This window comes from Hyposmocoma kahamanoa, unplaced genomic scaffold, assembly GCF_003589595.1.
Source record: "Hyposmocoma kahamanoa isolate Upper Pololo Valley unplaced genomic scaffold, ASM358959v1 141, whole genome shotgun sequence".
NCBI lineage: Eukaryota > Metazoa > Arthropoda > Insecta > Lepidoptera > Cosmopterigidae > Hyposmocoma > Hyposmocoma kahamanoa.
Window position 1 is genome coordinate 283 of NW_020653504.1, and position 16983 is coordinate 17265.

A 16983-nucleotide genomic window follows, 5' to 3' on the forward strand; every position below is an offset into this window, starting at 1 on the left:
TTCTACTGTAGTTATTCTTCTGTAATCTAATTTGTGCTTAAAAACATTTTTATTGAGTGTTATCTCTACTACTTTTATTAAAACTACTACAAGAAGAAATCACCAAAAAACCATAAAAGTAAACGGGGATTACAATGCAAAGAACGTACCTTTTCATAAAGTTCCAATTTAGTAATAAGCATATCGATTTCTTCCTTCATTTCTTTCCCGGAAAATCCTTTCAGTCGGGAGAAGAACTCTAAATGCTCACGGACTGTCAGCTCGTTGAATAAGACGTTGTGTTGGGGACATAGACCGACATGGGTACGCGCTGAGCTGCTCTGTGTGGTTATATCATATCCTGCTATGGTGACTGATCCCCGAGTAATTTCCAAGTTTCCTTAAAAAAAAACAATGGCCAATCAAAAAGAAAATAAGCTCACGTTACACATTAGTGTCCGGATTGTTACATCAGCTTTTTTAAACTCCACAGGATGTACAACAAAAGAAGATTTACTGCAATCGGCAGGTTTGACTACAATAAAACGTAATTCAATGTACACAGAAAAACTATAAGGCTGGTTACAGAGCAGTGCACATTTATCTGCGCGGAGCACCGGAATGGAGTAACACGTGTAGCGTTAGAACATCGTTTTACAGTGACTGCACAGGCCATCCATGCATTCATTTTAGGCGACTGTCTTCCGTGAATATCGGCGCTAAATTAAATACTTGATTCAGAGCACTGCGGATTCTACGCATGCGGATGGCTCACAGGCGGACAGTCCGCACGGACCGTACGCACAGCTGTGAAACCAGCTTAAGTCTTACCCTTGATATAATAAAGCAACACGTGATAATACGTCATAAGTGCTGTTATCTCATTAAAGTCATAAAAAAATACGAACTACATGAAACAATTTATGTACGTGTGAAATTATACAACTCTCCTATTATAATTGCTTAAAAAGTTAACGGCTAATTATGTTCGTAAAATTTTTAAGCCTCTCCTGAAAAGTTGTCATTTTCCAGATCGTCACTCCGCATGTTCTTGGCAGCAGATTTAGCTATTCAAAAGAATAAAAGAGACCCTTAACACTCTTTCGTCTTACCTGTGAGCATAGAAATGGTGGTAGATTTTCCAGCTCCGTTATGGCCAAGAAGAACGGTAATTTGATCGTCGTAAATATTCAAAGACAGGTTGTTCACGACAATGTTTGCGCCATACACTTTTGTCAGATTCTGGAAAGAATTAAAAATTACAGATACGATGAACTTTAAATTCGCTAATAAAGATACAATAACGCAGTATCGCAGAATACTAATTTTATTTCTGTTTTGAACTAAGCATACAGCGACGTGCAGAGCAAGCGAAACTTTTTCGTAAATAAAGCACCTATCTTCTTACAGTAATTTCTTTATGCAACAATTTAAACAACTCATTGGACTTGAATCTTTAATTTAGATGAATATTTTGAGTTCCAGATTAGTACATTAACAAAATGCTTCTTACACCATATTTGATATAAAATAAATTAAGGCATATTCGGAAAAGCCCTTATTGATTTTTTTTTCCACCAATTCCCAGTGAATATTATGACAAGAAATTATGTTCTTAGTATCTAGCCTGATACACTCTTGACTGTACTTGCTACACGGTCGGGATTTATGGAACATTTTTTCAACATTTCCACGATTTGAATCTACAACCATTATAATATGGTATAACCAAACAATTCCTTCGATTTTTGTCTGTTAAATGGGTGAGAGAGGTAAAGGTCCACTGCAACGCCACTACAGCGGTATTCAAAGTTTCTTGTGGTATGTTTACCATCATATAAGAAAATATTCCAGTTGTATAATTTTGAAAATGTGTGTTTAAAGGTGTAGAAATTTAAAAGGAGAAATACTAGTTTCTATTAATTGTTAAATATGGATTCAAGAATAATGTAATATTTAAATACTAATTTTTTTTTATTTAAGGTAAAGTGACACCGGAAATAAACCTTTAAGACGACTACACGGAAAATCGGCTTTTCGATATTCAAAACTACGAATTCAACTTGCTTTTTTAATTAATGAAAAAGAGTATATCTGACTAAACTTCGATCGATAAAAAAAATCACAAAGTCCTACAAAATTTTCAAGGTTTACTACGTTCGTCTATGGAAAAATTAGTTTCATTACAATGCCATTAATAGAGCATTTTCTTTACCGTGTTTCGTAATAAATAAGTCAGGGGACTATGAGCTTATATTACATTCAGATAAGTATATTTTATTTCTAAAACGCAAATGTTCAAATATCGTGCAATGATTCCGCGCCTCTACCTCACGCGCTTCAAAGCCTACGCAAGCACGACACCATTTCGCCTTACTGAAAACGCAATTAATAATAATAGTAAAGCACACCGATTGGACGAGCTCCGCACTAGAGAAACCCAGAATCGCGGGTGCGATGGACACAACCACAAATTACACCCAAACTCACGAGAGAAATAAGTGTAGGCCACGGAACCTCTGCGTGGCAGATCAGCATAGTAACCATTCGACAACTTTTTACGTATCATCATGCACTAAGTTTGAATCGGAAGTTACTTACCTTCATTTTAACTCCAATACTATGCATGGTTGGATCTTTTTCTTTAATTATAGTATCTATTTCATCAATATCCTCCAATGGATCATCTGGACAGAAATCATCGTATAAAAAATACCATTCATAGTAATTTTGTTTTCCTACTAATACTTCCTTACTTATCCGATAATGGTATTGGCAGTTATTACCAATTACGTCTCCGTCTTATCAAAGGACAAACGTAATATGCGAATGTAAAAATCCTTATCTTCAGTTTTCTATTTATAACATCCATTAAAACTTCGCCATTTGAAATATGTGTTTAATATTAGTTACCGAGTTTCTCTTTCTTAAGTTCACGATCGAGTATGAGAATTAATGATACACTATCATGAACTCAACGTCCAATCATTATAAGAACGTCTCTTATATCGATGGTTTTTAGTCAATTATTGATTTCATTTTAAAATTTAAATGTAAACTATCCTTCTGGATAGGCTAAAAGTATATTACACTAATGGACATATGTAGAGGAACGTTTAAAAAAAGGTTGAATGATATGATATGATATGAAGTAACAATTTTCATATAAACCACTGACCACATATACCAGAACATTTATACAAAACAATTTAATATCTTTTTATACAAAAAAATCAGACCTCAAAAACTTCGTGGAATTACATCGATTTGCCAAGTTTCATTCAAATCGATTACCGATAGCGCGCGAAACCGGATTCATCCCCTAGTTTGCCATCCTTAGAGGTGGAATGTTTTCTTCAAATTTAAATGGGACCAATACTGTGGTACCCTCTTTCGAACAAAGAGTTCACAAAGAATCAACAAAACCGGTTCACAAATTAATAAGAGTTATCGCGTAACATTCCAACATACAAAAAAAGTCGAATTGAGCACCTCCTCCTTTATTTGAAGTCGGTTAACAAAGAATGACTTCGACCGTCTTTTGATTTCGATTGTGGTCATTTAATAGCAGTAGAGCTCTTTGTGAAAGAGTTGGTCCAAAGAAGTGCAGCCACCTTACCTATTTCCACCGCCAAACTGTAATGTGTGCATTGCCGCGTTCCGATTTTGAAGGGTAAGATTGCTTATGAAATTACAGGCACATGGGACTTGTCAACTTATGTCTCAGTAAGACGGACGCAGTGGCGGTGCCCTTCAGATCTTTGCGATTAAAAGCTCTTGAGTGGTATTGCAACTGTTATATATAGTCATGTCTCTTACCACGAGACGCACGACTTGCTCGTCCCGTCTTTTTTTTATATAATACCAAGTGACGACGGGACGAACAAGTCGTAAGGTAGTAAGCCACACGCCCATAACAGTTGCAGTGTTACTCAGAGCTTCAAATCATAAAGATCTGAGGGCACCGCCACTGCCCGCCCGTCACCCTGAGACTTAAGTTGACAAGTCTCATGTGCCTGTAATTTCACCAGCGCCCTTATCCTTCACAACCGGAACACAGTAATGCTGATATTACTGCTTGGCGGCAGAAATAAGTAAGGTAGCAGTACTTCCCTGGACGAACTCTTTCACAAGGAGGTCTACTGCTACTAAAATCTGATATCATAAACAATGTGAGCTCTTTTTAGTGCTCCTCCAAATATTTCCATGAGTATAGTTATACATGTACTAGATGAAATCGCTAAGACTTACCCACAGTCTTATTGGTGCACCAGTAACTTTTCTGCACGAAGAAATACCACGGCTTAGGTGTACCAAATGGTCCAGGGAACACTTGTTCCAAGTACAAAGCAATGACCATGTACAAAATACAGTCCACTATCAGCATGATGATCACGTGGCCGAATAACAAACGCGAAGAGTCGAGTGAATGAGTTTCGAAAAAGTCGCTCCATTGCATGCCTGGAAATAAGGGATTACAAAAATACTACTGGATAATCTAATATATCTAAAGGATTAAGGACCGAAACAATTCACTGAAAAACTATAAGTCTACAAACATGAAAAGTTGAGAGTATACTACTTTTATTTAGTGCAGGCTTACTAAGAACGGATGATACGAAAGTCTACACCTAAGAGGTGCAAAAGTGTGAAATATTTGTACGAAAAAACATATTTCTTCAACTTAACTTAGTATAAAATATTCTATAATGCAAATGGTAAAAGACTGAAATGTCAAATAACATATTTTTTATTTCATAATTGCACTTAATACAAAACTACTAAAAACGCACTCCCCTTCGTCAAGGAACTCCGCCAGAACGGGAGAAGACCCCCTGATCTAAACTTTCGATTAAAGTTCCGCTATATAAGTAGCGGCAGCAGAAATGGAAAGAGATGTGAAAAAGCGTACGGAATTTACGCAGTTGTGGAAACGGAAACAGAGGTCTGTTGCAACACTAATAAACATCGTTTATCACCCCACAAAGCTTGATTGTTCTGATATTGTTAACGGTATATCGTACAAAGTCTCAAACAAAGTCCACATGCGTTCATCACGGACTCATCACCTGTTTGCTACTCACAAATGTCTTACCAATACAATTACAATTTTCAAAAAGTTGATTATCAATAAATTAAAAAATCAGTTAACAAATAAAATTCCTTAACCAGTGGGCAATTACTTATAAGCGCTTGTAGTTCAAAGATCAAATTGTACTTATTTCAAAAGAAACACTATATATGTAGTACATATATCACAATTAGTTAATGGATATTATTTAGCACAAATAGTTATATTGGTGTAAGTGTGTACATACATCTACGGGATGTTTTCTCTAGTGGATGCATTGGCTTGGACGAATTTTCTACATCATATAATATATAAGAAAAAGTAAGTATGTTCGTAAATGCTCTCATCGATCGATGTGTCTATTGGAGTGGCATCTGTATATGCAAACCTCTATAATTATACTACTACATGTGCTCCTGATTTAGTGTTGGCATTATTTGTGAGTAGTGACACCGGTAAATTAGGAGCGCAGTAGTAGTTACTAAAATCGAAAAATTGTTTAAGTAATCTGCGGTTAACGGTGTTGGTTACTCATTACGTCACTATTTGTAAGTTTTAGCTATGTACGATTTGTAATGTGTAACTGTTGGTTGATCCCAATAAATTAATATCATCACAAAAAGTTCAAAAAACATACCTCCATCAGTGTCTTTAGTAAACAGCAGTTGAAAACCGTATGACATAGCAGAGTTGATACTAAGACACGTGATAATCTGCAGCGCAATTGACATGTTAACGTCCATGGAAAGTAGAAAGGCTGGAATGTACGTCAGGAACCAGAGAAGCCCCGAGACCATCGCCGCCGTGCCCGCTGAAATAATCATGGTTGTGATAAATGCTCGTCCACCATTTTGTTTTAAATTCAAAGTCATTTGTAATCTTTATTTCATAGGTAAGTAAATTACACTTGAAATCGTCACATTGATGGTGAACTCTACTGCTCATTCGTAAGGAATTTTCCCCTGAGAAGAACGGGCAATAAACTCTAGGGGTTTCTCTTTGTTAATAAAAATTTGTATATATGTTAACATTTACAATTATATATAGGTATATTATATTATTTCAAATGTAGATCGAAACAACCCGTAAGAGCTACAACAATATTTTCTTTTTTTTTAAGTATTTACATTAATTACACGAAATAAGAAAATTAAAAATACGTACCTTTGGAAAAGAAGCCACTTATCATGAAACAAAAGAATATCATGCACATCAGATATAAGATTATAAAGAAAAATAGCACATGCCAAGGAGTATACGTGAACACTGCGTATTCGGTGAAACCATCTTCTGTTGTAAACCAGTTCACCTAAAGCACACAGAAATAACATACGTATTTATATATACTATCAAAAAAACCGTTTATATGTAAACTTTGAATGACTTCACTTTTTACAGCCCTAGTTACATCATTGTTGTTTTGACGCCCAAGGGTCATAGGAATTTGCCGATCATTCTTTACCCATCCTTCTTTAGCAAACACGTACAATTTTGGATCTCTAAATTTACTCTTTCATGGACACTACCGGCGTTTATCGTAAAATGGAATAGAATGTGACAGTACGGGATACCCGTTTCAATGTATGGATCTCAAAAAACGTACTACGGACTTTTCAGTGCTATTTCCAAGTGCTTCCTGTGCAGTTTCGTAATAAGCACTACGGCAAGAAAACTGTTCATGAAGTTAACTACTGCTATACTATTACTGCCAGTGCGGGTAAGATCATCATAACAAATGTACCTTTACGATGATGATAATCAAGATTGCAGTCACCATTAGATAAATGAACTGCTTCCAAAACCATGCCATCCAATGCAACCACGGTCGCAAGCCCATTATTTTCATAGTTTCCTAAAATCAAAAAATATTATTACGTATCGTTCAAAATCAAAACCATAAGCGTCCAGTTTCATGACGTTGCCACCGCGCGGCGACCGACTAGTTACCACGCCTTCATGTGCATTAATGGCGAATCTGAATTGTTACTTTTTACTAGGCAACAACATTTCAATTCCTCTGAATAATACAAAAAGCCGCGCGAAACTGACCTCGTGTAACTGGGCGCTAACAGAACTATCACCAATTTCAATATAACGGAGGGAAGAGAGCCAGTTAAACAAATTTATGTGCGTAACTAAACTATTTCTAGTTAACTTACTTTTAGCTGCATTTCCTTTTCAACGGTAATAGCTCTAACAAGGTTTATAGCTGTGTAGCTGAAACTTAAGACAATAAACATAGCAAAAAGAAACTGTAACATGTCCGCAGCAAAGTCTTGAACGTATTCAGGGTGAGGATATCTGTTTAAAACAAAACGGAAAGAGCTTAGGTCTTCTCCAGTGCACCTCGATATGAGTTCCGTTGAAATCATGTGTTGGAGAGCTATAAAAATTTCAATGACGTATCCAGGGTCATTCCCTCCCGTCGAGGAGAAGGGAAAACGCGGACCAGGAGTTTCGAAAATCGGGAAAACATTATCCGTGCGCCAAGACCGACTGCCCTGAGCGAAGAACGAGTTCAGGCGGGGTCTTTCTGGGAACCGCAACGCGTATTGTATGTCATTTGGTAACTCAGTTGCCCCTGGAAAGAAATAAGAAATTAATAATTAATTTTCACAGTGTATTATGGCTTGTTCAAATATATTCGATATTCGCTGCCGCTTCAAATAGCGAAAAATACCGCGCTGTATCCCACCGGGTATTCATATGACGTTTTCGCTTGCTTTGCGAAACAGGTTTCGCCACACGAGCCGGACACGGGAGCAGTGGCAAATTCATCTCTCCGCACAGCCAGCAAGTCAGTTAGTGTCGATTAGATGACATATTAAACGAAAATGAATAATGTATTACGCTACCCATAGCTCTAGCGATATCCGCTTAAGTGTGAACAGTGGGAATACCGCGTACCCACAGCGGTAGCTAATAACGCATATATCTGAGCAGGGCTTACTTCAATGTACGCTGTACGAAACCATCGAGTATATAACCAGAAATAGAGACGACATGTTATTTGTTTGAAAACTATTCTGCCAAATCATTATGGTGACAACTGCCCTCCGATTAGCCAGCCCAAATTCGAAACAATTGACGGGTGTCGTCAGTTGTTTCACTTCAAATCGACCAGTTTAACTTGAGCTTTGGTATAATGGACGAAAATTGCAAAATTACATATTTAATATTTAATTATCGATGAAATACGATTCCGTTTGTTTTGTAATTAGATGTTTTGCTGTTTTTCCCACACCACCGAATGGAACAGCCCCCATTGTTAGAGATATTATCTTTATTATAATAAATACAGAATATTTTTGGAATATACGGAGATGTACACACAGGTCAGTTGTTGGCGCTCTACTATTTCAGTTTTCTAATTTATGATTTCAGCGCAAACGAGAGTTGACATTTAAAATTGATATAAGGCCCATTTACGTGATAAGTTGTCTGGGATGGTTGGCCCTTATTTCGTGTCTATTTCTGGTTATAAACCCGATGTACGAAAGCCACAATGCCCAGATTCCTCTGCAACCTGTATCCATCCGTTCTTACAGCATTTAACAAATTCATGGTGTGGCAGGGCCTCTACGGTCTGATGACATCTTCCATCTCATAATAATTCTTATTAGAGGATTTACAAAAGTTTATTCTTTCATGCAGCATTGCTCTCTAATACAGAAATGTTAAACAAAACTTACCGTAAAGTGCATCATTGAACTCTACAGCTGCAATGACCTTTCTCGTCTCCGCCTCGTCGGCGTATATGTCTCTCAGTTCTGAACTTCTATCATAGGGTGTCACATTTATACACCTCTTCATAATAGTGTAGATAATCGTCCAACTAATGTCTGGTAATGTTATATTCTCTGGTAGAGTAATATCAGGAATATTCTCTGGTAAAGTAATCTCAGGTAGAGTTATATTGTCAGGTAATGTGATATTGCAGGGCCAAGCGATATTACTTATATTTTGCAGATTCGATATATTATCATTATTCCCTGAAGTCATATTTTTTAAAAGTTTTATAATATCCGGTATCAAATGGAGGTTTTGAATTATCAGTTTTGCTGACGCGCTTCGTACGACGTCTTCTAGTATCTCACTTCGAGGTGAATACGCAATTGACATTTGAGTGATGTTCATACCTGCCCTGTAGAAATAATAAAATATTATGTACGTATACTTCACCTTTAATACTTATTTGGCTCTGCGCACTACACGCCCACTAATTGGCTACTTGGAACGATTTTCATACTTTGTTAGTATTTATAATTTTTATTGCTCGACAATATATTGCTTTTTTCTTTCAAGATTATTGACTTGACATACTACTCTGAGAGGGTGAACTGTAATACAGGTTTAGTTGCCTAGTACTGTCTCCAGTCTCTCACAAGTGATCCAACATTTAAAATTGTTAGTCTATTAAAGAATAAGTGTATATTTCATTATGTTGGTTTATTATTATTATTTATAATATAATATTATAAATGCGAAAGTATCTGTTACATTGTATAGAAGGGACCTGGAAGAACATTGGCTACTTTTTGTCACAAAAATAAATCTTTCAGGAGTGAGATTGGGATAAAAGTTTATATGGAGAATCAATAAAACTATGAAAATTTGTATAGCACAGTACGAAGTCGCGGGCACCAGCTAGTCTGTTATACATATCGAACTGTTAATACAATAGTGTATTGCCTCAAAAAGAGGATCAGAATCGATGAAAAACGAATTAGTCACTTCCCGCAAAAAAAAACATTAAAGTTTATATGTTATAGTTTACTATAAGACGCATAAACAACGAAAAAGTAATTTTATGTTTTTTAATTAGGATTATTTTGGCCAGAACTAGCTTACATAAAGTGTGTCTCAGTTTGAGTTAAGTAGATATCTTTTGATTGTTTCTTACAATATTGTAATGACGGTTTTTTTGAAGTGTAGAGAATCAAATTTTACGTTCAGTAATGATATAATATTAAATGTCACCTATTTTGAGTTACAACACTATTGTAATAGCAGTGTGATATATCGTCGGTGTTTTGTAGAAACGGCGAAAGCGCAATTTCGAAATATTTTTCAGTAAAGCGTTTTGGTTTTTCACGACCGTTTTAAAATATTTAAGTACGTCCTTTTTTAAAATCAATTTTAAAACTAAATCTAATTAAAATCAAAATTGAATTTTAAAACAATATGACGAAATGGCTCTTTCGCCCTTTCTGCAAAATACCGACTATATGTAGATGTATTTTGCACCCTATCATGGCCTATCACTATGCACGGTCTAATAACGTCACATCTGCAAAGTGACAACTTTTCATGAAAGAGGTTTAACGATTCTGCAAATACTTGTTTAAGCTTAAACAAGAGAGTTTCAAAATTTCGCATTAACATAATTTGATGCTTATAAGCAATAACGTGTCAACCAACATCTCCGCCATTTTCTCAAAACTATCATAGTTTTGAGAAAATGGCGACGCCTAAAGTTTTTTTTAGCTATACATCGTTTTTACATTATTTGGAGGACTCAAATATTTTTTTAATTATTGTATTAGTTTATTATAAATATAATACATTCCGTATGTAATCCTATGAATCATAAATAATAGATTGTTTAGTTTTCGAACAAAAAAAGGTAACGTGATTTATTAAATTAAAACGTGTCAACATAGATAAGTGATGGCATGATAAATGGATAAAATAATCAATAGATAACAACGAAACAACTGACGAAATAAAACGTAGGTGCAAAATAGTATTCAGATGTAGGAGTCAATTAATGAAGTTCATCATCAACCCAATTTATACGTCTCATTGCTGCGCACTGGTCCTCTCAGACGAGAGCTTAGACCATAATCCAACAAGCTGGCCACCGTTTTGCAAGGATTATGAACCTACTTCGACGTACAAGTTTCATCACGACATTTTGCTTCACCGAAAAGTTCATGATCAATGTTAAAATAAATTTCGCACATAGATTCCGAGAAACTCAGAAGTTCGAGGCAGTGTTCGAACATACGGCATCTGCTTTAGATGCGGTAGGTCTAACCATTGGGCTACTACGGCATGAATATAGTTGTATACGAAGCTATTTAACGATATTGTAGCTAGGACAAACAATAATTGCAGATATGGTTATGCATTGAAAGATTATATTTAATTCGATTTACACAAATCAATGACGCAAGTGCATTATAATTAAGTACCTAACTGATAATAAAACTTATCTACGTACCTAATAGTTTGCCAAAAATGCTATGCCACGCTATGATGAATAGCTGCTTTAGTTTCTTTCTTTTGCTTCTGTTTTTGTGTTTTACAAATCGAAATATTTGAAACAGCATATAATATATATATTCACACAATTTTACGACATATACAGGGTTATTTCTCAAACAATATCTTTAAAGATTCTGGAGATGGCAAAACTTTCTATTTATTTTAAACTATTATGTTAATTTGAATGCATTATAGGTAAAAAGCCAATGTGTGAATATGAAGGAAATGTGATATGAAATCAACCTGCAAAATTTGTATATACAATCCATATTTTGCATTTCAGTAACTTTGTGCTTTAAGCATCGAGTAAATAACCAGAACTAGAGACGAAATGTCATTTAATTTGTTTGAAACCTATTCTGCCAAATCATTACTGTGATAACTGCGCTCCGATTGGCCAGCCCGAATTCAAAACAATTGATGGGTGTCGTCAAATGTTCACTTCAAGTCGACCAGTTTCACTTGAGCTTTACTATAATGGACGATAATTTGAAAAACTACATATTTAATTACCGATGAAATGTTGAATGATGAACTTCCGTTTGTTTTGTAATTAGATGTTCTGCTGTTGTTTCCCACACCACCGAAAAAAATAGGCCCCGTTGTTAGAGATATTACCTTTATTACAATAAATACAGATTAGTTTTTGGAATATACGGAGATGTAAACAGTTGTCAGTTGCAGTTTTTGGCGCTGTACTATTTCAGTTTTCTAATTTTGTGATTTCAGTGTAAACGAGAGTTGATATTTAAAAGTGATATAAGGCCCATTTCCTGATGAGGAGCTAGGGATGAATGGCCCTTATTTCGTCTCTATTTCTGGTTATACATATACTCGATGGCTTTAAGATACGAGTTTGCGAAAGTAAAGCGATTATTTGTAAAATATTAACAACCTCTGAGGGCTATACTAACATTATAAACAACAACGTTTGTTCCATAACTTTTTATAATTCATCAGATTTTACTTTCATACAAGTAGTTATACATATGCAAGGCTGCAAAGTTGTTGTTTGACGCGAATGCTTGTATTGAAGCCTGAGCGAACGAAAGATTCTATGGTTCAAAAATAAAATCCTGAGCGTAGCGAAGGTTCCAAGGCACAAGACGCAAAACAACTTTACTGCCGAGCGAAACAACTTTTTCAATTGTAGATGAAAAACAATCAGTTGAACTATAACAAATCAGTTCAGTGTTTCGACGAATTAAAATAATTTAATAAACAATATTAGTTATCGTTGTCAATTTAATGTCAACAATAATAAGAATAAAATATACCAACATAAGTAATACAACAAATCGCGGAGTTGAACGGGTCATTATGTTTTTTTTTATCGAAAGAAAAAAATAGTTTGTAGATCCATCGAAAAGTTCTAATTTTAAAAACCATTTCCACGTTAACGTAGCGCCTTCGCGCACAGATTTCTGATGAGAAATTTCTTTCTATAAAGTTTTTACCTTTCCAAGCTAGTGAGGTGAAAAAGTTGTTGTTTACGATGTTAGTAATATAGGCCTGCTAGGTGGTTAGTATTTTAATAATAACCCTGTATACATAAAAATTATTTTCCTGTAACATTTGCATGTATGCATACATACAAGGACGGTGTGATGTGTAAATAAGTGACTAAAGTTTAAATAAAAACTTTTTATCGGAATATCGCTGGTCAAGGTGTATAGAGTTAAAAGGAGATTACGTAGAAAAAAAATATAATTTAAAAAAAATGTTTTTTCTTGTCAAAGTCACGGACTTACCAAACCGTTTTTTTCGTACACAGAGTAAGATAATTAAATTTTAGATTCCGCTACCCATTATGGTTGATTATTAAACAATGACATAAGTTCTAAAGGCTTTAAGATCATCAAATACATGATAAAATGAATGAATTATGGACCTAAAACTAATTGATAGATCTCAAAAGTCATTCATGCCATAGTTCGCCATCCTTAGGGATGGAATATTTTCTTCAAATTTAAATGGGCCACTACTAAGGTACCCTCTTTCCAGCAAAAAAGAATCATCAGAATCGGTTCACAAATGGAGGTATCGCGTAACACACATACAAAAAAATACAGTCGAATTGAGAAGCTCCACCTTTTTTTGAAGTCGGTTAAAAATAGTTTCATTTCCACTATTATAGCACTAATAACTATTATAGCGAAAATCTAAGAAGTCCTATATTAATGAATTGCCAAAATAAGGAAGTAAAGTCCCTTCTAATTTGTTAGTAAAAAATATCTACACAGTTTTATTTTGCGTGAATTAATGAACGAATGAAATTACACAGAACACAAAACAGAAAGATATAGAAATAAACCCGCGATATACTGAGTGACAGGTTGAACGAGATAAATATTTAAAGAGGCAAACGGGTAGCTGATATCTAATCCGAAGTAAAAAGAATCGCTCCTAAACGTAAGAAAAAATTTCGTGCCATTGTACAAATACTAACACACTCTTTATTTGGGCTAATCTATGAAACAGAACAGCTGAGCGGTAGGAAATTGAACTCCCGCGTATCAAGCCTTCCTATTTAAAGAGTACTAATAGAATTAAATTTTCCCTTCATTCGAAGCGTGCGCAGAGGCCGGTAAGAGTAGCACGTTCGACCTTGAGCAGAGTATTACAAAATGTTAGAGGCAGTATTTTCCTTAGAGAAAAATATTAAAAATAAAGTAGTGTTTTTTTACATATTCGGTGTGGGTATCAGCTACTCATTGACCTTCCAATAAATGGACGTCGGGTTCAGTTAAAAAGTATCCGCACCTGTAGGGCGTTAAAATAGCATATAGAGCGTCAATCGCGCAATAGACTTCGTTTAATCGACTGACAGCGCGGTTGTCAATCATGCAGTACAATATGATAATAACTTGTAAAAATTATTGCAGTAAAGTCATTGATTTACAAATAAAGCTACTACACATTCGCCTCTTTAAATATTTATCTCGTTCAAGCTTTCACCCTGTACATACCTAAGATTTTAAAAATGATACTTACACTACTGGTAAAGAAAAATTTAGCGTATGAGCTTGTACTGGAGGATAATTTATAGTATCTACAACAGTAGGCTCGATTTGCCAGCGCAAAATGAGCACCATAGTCATAGTAAGGACGGGTATAAGCAATTCTGCAATTGTCTGCCCCCGATGTCGCCATTGCTGGAGAAAGTTCTTCCACATGAGCAACCGGAACTTCGCCCAAGCGGTCGGCTCCTTGGGTTGTCGTTTGATTGTCATCTTTGCCTGGTTAAAAAAACACTGAGTTAGCAATCCCTGGTTACGATATGGATATTCACATTAAAAATGACGTAGATAATTGGCATTCATTGCGACTATGACTCAATCATCATCAACCCATTCATACGTCCCACTGCTGGGCACGGATCTCCTCTCAGGCGAGGGTTTAGGCCATAGTCCGCACACGTTTTCAGAGGGTTGAGAACCTTGTTCGACGTGCAGGTTACGTCACTATGTTTTCACCACCTTTCACCATATGTAAAGTCCATGGGAAATTTCAAATTAAATTTAGCACATAAATTACGAAAAAAGTCAGAGGTAATAATAATAATAGCCCACACTCATGTCCCCGTACTAGGGAAACACAAATTACAAATTCACGAGAGAAATAAATGTAGGCCATAAAAATATTTGTCCCTCGGGACCTCTGCGTGGCTATCCAGCATGGTAACCGTTCAGCCACGGAGACAGTTAAAGGTGCGAGCCCAGATTCGAATCCACGGCACCTGATTGAGTGGCGGTAGGTCAAACCATTCAAATTCGTCTTTTTTTAAGACGGAGTAAAATGACATTTGTGGGGTTGCCAGTTTTCAAACATTTTAAATAATCATGTAGTTGTTGTCGACAGTTTTATCGATGAATTGTGATATAAAATTTTGCCAAAAATGTCAGAATTGTGAATGTTACGGCGTTCCAATGATTACTAATTGCGTTCTTGCCTTCTTTATTCTTAGTTTGATAGCAGCTTTCTGGAACCGAAATCAATTTTTATTCTAAGAACGATTGTTCTTTTATCTTCATTGTATTAAAATGAAAAACTTTAAAATATGTCACCTCTTTTTAATACACATAATTCTTTATGCATTATGTATGTATGAACTTGCAAAAATGACGATTAAAATGGACCTGTGCCAAGCAGTTGGACGAATAATGGGCCATTGATGATTTAAATGAAACAAGTTCGGCTATTTATTACATAAGCGTGAGAACATTCCGTCGATAGTCCATGAAATATTTATCGACTGCAATGACTAGCTGCTTGCAAGCAACACTTTCGCGCAATGGACTGTTATTTTACTTCATCCTTAAAAGAGCAGTTTATAGGCTACCACGACGATTGAAATTAGTTTATAATAGTAAATTTGTAAAACGTTTTTAATGGGAATAAATGTTATCTAATGGATCACAATCATTCCTCCCCTCCCTTATTACATTTTTGGTGGGTACTTTTGCTGACATCTATTTTATTATGAAAACTGAGAATGTGTACTCATCTAGCGACCATGGTGCCGGGATCCGCTGCATTTAGAGGTGCGCGTTGTAGAGTTTTAAAATAAGGGGACGACAGCGAGAGAAAACAAACACTGCATGAGGGCAGCGTTGCGCTGGCGCAGTTCACGCACAATGCCAAAATAGCGCACGAGCCTTTCGGGACAAACGCATTCAAGGCACATTCGCCGTATGTGTAAACACCCTTAAGCGCAGTGTGGCCAGCGCTTAAGGGTGAATTAAGCTAAGCAAAGCTAACTTAGCTTAGCTCACGTAATTTCATAGATTGATAATGTATTTCAATTAATCTTTGTACATAAAAGATCGTTCCTCCTCTCCCTTATTATATTTTTGGTGGGTGCTTTTGCTGACATCTATGAAAACTGAGAATGTGTACTCAACTAGCGCCCATGGTGCTGCGATCCGCTGCATTTAGAGGTGCTCGGTGTAGAGTTGCTTTTAAAATAAGGGAACGACAGCGAGAGAAAACAAACACTGCAAGAGGGCAGCGTAGCGCTGGCGCAGTTCACGCACAATGCCAAAATAGCGCACAAGCCTTTCGGGACAAACGCATTCGAGGCACATTCGCCGTATGTGTAAACACCCTTAAGCACAGGCCGCAGTGTGCCCCAGCGCTTAAGGGTGAGTTAAGCTAAGCAAAGCTAACTTAGCTTAGCTCACGTAATTTCATAGATAGCTAAGCTAAGAAAATACGTAGCAAGCAGTGACGTGCTACATACACTATGGATACGTGCAGGGTTGAATGACAGCAGAAGGATGACACATTTTACATAGTTTAACGGGATCGTTGGGTTAGTTTCACGGTTAGTTTAGTTAGCTCGGTTAGCTTAGTTCGCGGTATGAACCGAAATATGAAATAGATGCCCTGGCTACGTGAGCTAAGCTAAGTTAGCTTAGCTTCGTTCGCGGTGTGGCCTGCTCTTTACAGAGTAATTTAAATAAAAAAATAAATACGTATAACATCTTGTTATTAATTTACTTAATTATTAATAACATTTTTATAATGTATTTCAATTAATCTTTGTACATAAAAGACAAACACGTAATAAATAATATTTGTCAAAGGTTCGAGTATTAGGCTTCCCCAAGACACAGACCTCGTAATCTCGTTTAGATTCCAATCTCATGGATTTTTATTTT

At 36.0% G+C, this 16983-nt stretch overlaps 1 pseudogene; it reads right to left on the bottom strand.

Moving 5' to 3' along the window:
• The window catches only part of LOC113240484, a 14819-nt pseudogene extending 252 nt beyond the window's left edge, over window positions 1-14567 (bottom strand).
• Window positions 14568-16983: the final 2416 nt, after the last annotated feature.